Raw genomic sequence first — 6000 nt, 5'->3', positions numbered from 1 at the left:
ATAATATAGCACAGAACAGTATAGTGTATAGTATAGTACAGTATAGTATAGTTTAGTTTAGTTTAGTTTAGTATAGTATAGTATTGACAGGAAACAATAGAAAGAAGGATGTTGGGATTGGTGAATGACCCAAGTCAGATTCAAAGTGCCTCTGAATTTTAAAATATGGCATCTCAAATCCACTGAATAAACTGAAAAAGTGGCCCCTAAGTAACCTCATACTCGTTTTTTTCTTCTTCACTTTTTTTCTGTCATTAAAGTACGATAGCACAATATTAACATGCAAAACAAAAACCAAATTCATCATATTTTTTTTTTCATGTTACAAATAACATGGCATTTGTAGTGACAAACAGGAGGTCTTAAAATAGAGCTCGGGTCCAAATGAATCCAGGCCAGGCATTGGTGATGGCAGAATAATCAGCTATCCCATACTCCCCTGTGCTTAATAGAGACAGCTGCTCAGAATTTAAAGGACAACAGCGAGAGAAGTCTTAATTACTGGACAGAAGTTAGCCAATAATGAATATTTTATTTTAGGCCGTCCGTTGGCTGCTGGTGAATTATGCCAGAGAAGGGACGAGGCCGTGAATCATCACGTCCAGGTAAATGCCAGGATGATGATATAATTGGTTGCTGTGGAGAGAAGCGCAACCTCTGTAAAATGTTAGGCAGGTAAGGGTGTGAGCTCTGTAATTCATTACACACCAATATGACTGACTCCGATTATTCATCATTCTCTCTCTCTCTCTCTTTCTCTATTTACATCTCTTTCTGTCACTAATGAGCAGGTCCAGATGGAATCTGTAGGATTTTTTTTTTTTTTTTTTGCATATTCTGCCGTGATTTTAAAGGACAATCTACAGAATAGATGTAAACATGGAGGAAATTTCTTATTTTTTTTAATATAGTACTTATGACAACTATGGTCTCCTCTATACAGTACACTCTAAAAATGCTGGGTTAAAAACAACCCATGTTGGGTTGAAAATGGACAAACCCAGCATTTGGGTTGTTTTAACTCAGCAGTTGGGTTAAATGTTTGACCCAACCTGCTGGGTAGTTTTATTTAACCCAACTATTGTTTAAAAATTACTATATGGCTGTCTTAAAATGAACCCAAAATAGGTTGGAAATTTAAAATCAGACACATAATTACTAGAGGCAACAATAATAATCAAAAGGTGAACATTTATTAAGCAATTTAATGTTTGTTGTTAAATTATTATTTATTAAACTCATTAATAAATGTTCATTTATTAAACATATTAATAAATGTTAATTTCCAATGTAGTTTGGGTTCATTTTAAGCAAACAATACAGTCATTTTTAAACAATAGTTGAGTTAAATAAAACTACCCAGCAGATTGAGCAAACATTTAGCCCGACCACTGGGTCAAAACAACCCATTTGCTGGGTTTGTCCATTTAACCCAAGTTGGGTTGTTTTTAACCCAACATTGTTTAGAGTGTATATCTCAGATTATATATACTTTAATCTCTCATTTTATTTTACTTCTTTAAAAGAACAAATTGCACTGGTTTCATCCCTCTACACAGAAGACAACTGCATGATGTGTGGAAGAAGGGAGAGAGAGAGAGAGAGAGAAAGAGAGAGACTTGCCGTGCTCACTAAAACAGACATCATTAAGCAGGGTGGCCTGACTATTTCATGCACTGAAAAATTTATGAATGTGGACACAGAGGTCATGGGGACACAGCTACCATTAAACCAGCCCAGCACCCCCTTTACACAGCCCCCTGCTAGCAGCTGAACTCATCTTCACCACCGCCTAACCCCGACAATTCTTATTCTACTCTAGTGCTTCACATTGTGTTGAGATATCGTGCATTTTTTTTTGCAAACACTAATGCTAACCAACTTGAATTCACATTTTCTAAAGGAAATGCTTGCTAGGTAGCAAAGAGTTTAAGTTTTAGGTAAGCTTTGGCTTTCTGCAACTTGCTTTGCATCAGAGTTGCATGAAATTCGGCGTGTGTTTTGTTTTCTGTTGGCTGTGCACTTTAGATTCAACAACACATAACCTGAGAATGACTTACAAGTGTTAAGGTTGCTAGAGAGATGCAAGAAAGAAAAGACAGATCATTATTCAGTGTGCAGGAAAGAAGAACAGTTGCAATTTAGTATGATGTGCTGTGCTGTGACATCATTACGTATGTGTGTGTGTGTGTGCCAAAAGTTTGGGGTCAGTAAGATTTTTTTGAAAGAAAGTAACACTTTTATTCAGCAGGGATGTATTAAATTCATCAAAAGTGACACTAATGACATTTAAGATGTTACAAAAGCTTTCTATTTCAAATAAATGCTGTTCTTTTGAACTTATTCTATTCTTCAAAGAATCCTGGAAGAAGAAAAAAATCAAATTAAGAAGCACACGGGTTTTCAAAATTGATGATAATAATACATGTTTCTTGAGCACCAAATCAGCATATTAGAATGATTTCTGAAGGATCATGTGACACTGAAGACTGGAGTAATGATACAGAAAATTCAGCTTATTTTATACTTTAAAAAATGTTGGGTTAAAAACAACCCAAGTTGGGTTGAAAATGGACAAACCCAATGGGTTAAATGTTTGCCCAACCTGCTGGGTAGTTTTATTTAACTCAACTATTGTTTAAAAATGACTGTATTGCTTGCTTAAAATGAACCCAAAGTATGTTGGAAATTATCATTTATTAATATGTTTAATGAATGAACATTTATTAACAAGTTTAATGAATAATATATAAACAATAAACATTTATTAAATTGCTTACTAATAAATGTTCAACTTTTGATTATTATTGTTGCCTCTAGTAATTATGAGTCTGATTTTTAATTTCCAACCTATTTTGGGTTCATTTTAAGCCAGAAATATAGTAATTTTTTAAACAGTAGTTGGGTTAAATGGTAACACTTTAGTATAGGGAACACATATTCACTATTAACTATGATTTTTCTACCAATAAACTCCTAATTTACTGCTTATTAATAGTTAGTAAGGTAGTTGTTAAGTTTAGGCATTGTCATGCAGAATAAAGCATTAATATGTGCTTTATAAGTACTAATAAATAGCCAATATCCTAGTAATATGCATGCTAATAAGCAACTAGTTAAAAGACCCTAAAATAAAGTGTTACCAGTTAAATAAAACTGCCCAGCACATTGGGCAAACATTTAACCCAACCATTGGGTTTGTCCAATTTCAACCCAACTTGGTATTTTTGATAACACTTTTGTATAGGGAACACATATTCACTATTAATTACGACTTTTCCCTCAATAAATTCCTAATTTACTGCTCATTAATAGTTAGTATGGTAGTTGTTAAGTTTATGTACTGGGTAGGATTAAGTAGAATAAGGTCATGCAGAAGAAGGCATTAATATGTGCTTAATAAGTAATAAACAGCCAATATTCTAGTAATATGCAAGCTAATAAGCAACTAGTTAAAAGACCCTAAAATAAAGTGTTGCCGCATTTTTTAGAGTGTAGAATGATTTCTAAAGACTGTAATGATGTAGTAATGATGCTGAAAATTAAAATAAATGGCTATTTTAAATTGTAATAATATTTCACAATATGTTTTATTGTATTTCTGATCAAATAAATGCAGCCTTCTTCTTTCAAAAATGTTTTAAAAATCTTACCAACCCCTATTTGAGTGTGCAAAACTTGCCGTCTTCTACTATGTGGTTGCTAGGCTGTTCTAAATGTGTTTTTGTGTGTTGCAATGTGGTTGTTATAGGGTGTTCTGGGTAGTTTCTTACTGGACCAAGTCCACCTTTACGTCTTTAAGATATTCTGATCCCAAGATAAATGTGGATGCCTCTTTTGTATTGAAGTTTTCACCAAGTTTGCCTTTGTATTAATTTTTATTTTAGCATCATGATCAACCTAACAAATGATTTATTATTATTGCTGGGTGAACATGAAAAGTCTCCAAAATCAATTTTCTAGTGATAGATAAAATCAAAACCTCAGGGATGCCTTGAGCGCCACACGTCTGCTTCTGCTGTAGAGTTCATTGAAAATTCAGCGCAACCGAGTCAAGCTCTAATGGAAGTTGAACGCAGACAGAATTATTTGGTAATACACAGATTGAGTCAATTTGAGAATGTATTAAGTGAGCTTTAGCCCATGTTTGAGACATCTTAAACATCAGAAAAAGAGCATTAAAGTTAATAGGACAGTGAGCAAGCACTGCTAACGTGAAGAGATCCACTCTCACGCTTCAGCAGATTCCGCCCGGCGACATATTTTAGGTCAATTATTTGACGGCTCAGACTCCCCTGCATTATTTAAGCGTGTCATCTTTACAGCAGTCAGATGCTTTATCCCCATCCTCTGCTGCAAATACCCCTGATCTATTAACAATTACTTTACTCTGCCACTCTAGCAGCCTATAATTTATCAACCATTAAAAATTGATCAATATTAAAATTTAGCATTTCACTTTTAGACTGGTGCAAGCATCCGAGTGGAATAAAAGGCAAAGTCTCTGAAATATTTACATGAGGAAACTTGATAAGGTTTAATGCTCCTCTCCATCTCTCTCCCAGGGGACGCGCCGCCCGTGGTGGCATTGAGCCGAGACTTTGGTTTGGTCTTCTGACTGCTTGTGCTGTCCTTCCTGTGAGCGTATGATAACATCATGTTTCAGGCTTACAGTTGGTCTGTATGACATCCTTGTGACCATGAAAAATGCATATTGCTGCATGCCATTTGCTCAAAAAGAACTCGCTGTAGCGTCAAGGTATTTGCACCGAGGGTCTTATCTCTGTGAAATGTCTTTATCTGCTCTAACCCCATCAAAAGAGGACAATTAAAGGGTAAACACAGTTTTATAACCTCCCAAAGTATTAATTGAGTTGTATTGTATTTAGAGTAGATTTTTGTTAATAGTATTACAATAAAATAAGGGGTCATGCTTTATATTAGGTGTGTGTGTGTGTTCACTGCTGTGTGTGTACACTTGGATGGGTTAAATGCAGAGCACAAATTCCTAGTATGGGTGACCATACTTGGCCACGTCACTTCACTTCACTTCACTTGAGGTGGATACGGGTAAAGTTAGGGACAAGTTTGTTGGTATGGGTAGGTTTAAGGGTGGGCTAAGCGGTAAGGGATGGGTCAACAGTGTAATTATAAATGTAATTACAGATGTAGTTACATGCAGGTATTTTTAAAATACAAGTACAATGTAAAAACATATGTAAGTGCATCGTATCAAATTATTAATTTAAATGTTAGTATATAGTAGTTAAAGACACCTAATATAAAGTGGGACCATGTGCTTAGTTATGCTAAAAGTAAAAATGCAAGAAAAATATTTTTTTTTTATTCCTTAATGATTAATAAATTATAATTCACGTTATTAAATATAGCTTTATTCTTCTTTGTATTATAAAAAAGTATTTTTAATATTTTACTTTGCATTTAACTAATTAACTAAGTATTTTTATATGATTTTAAGAATTTAAATATTTTTTATTAAAATATTTTGGTAACAATTTACAATAAGGTCTCATTGATCAACATTAGTTAATGCATTAACTAATATTGACTAACTCTGAACAAACAGCATTTATTAAACTTTGTTAATGTAAACACAAATTATTGGTTGGGAACATTTAATGGTCCTACAGTATAAGAATCATTATTAATATATACTGTATATATATACATACGTATACATGTTTAAGTTTGGTGTCATTCTTTTGAGAAGTATTTTCTCGAGAAGCAACATCTGAAGTGTTTAATCGCATGAAACACTGACTAATTTTCACGGACTTTCAGGAGAAAAGACATTTGAAGTGTGCGAATATCCTTAGTTAATCTGTTTAAACAGATAAAGACAGACTGCTTTTTCTCCCTCTCAAAATCTCATTATAGGGCTCATCTTCACCTTGCCTACATCTCATTTCAGAAGAGTTTTTCAACACAACAATGTCAGAGAGGAAAGGAAACCGCTGCCGTGTGTTCGATTTTAATCTC

This window comes from Ctenopharyngodon idella, chromosome 12 (assembly GCF_019924925.1).
Source record: "Ctenopharyngodon idella isolate HZGC_01 chromosome 12, HZGC01, whole genome shotgun sequence".
Classification (NCBI taxonomy): domain Eukaryota; kingdom Metazoa; phylum Chordata; class Actinopteri; order Cypriniformes; family Xenocyprididae; genus Ctenopharyngodon; species Ctenopharyngodon idella.
Note: the sequence above shows the minus strand (reverse complement) of the source record.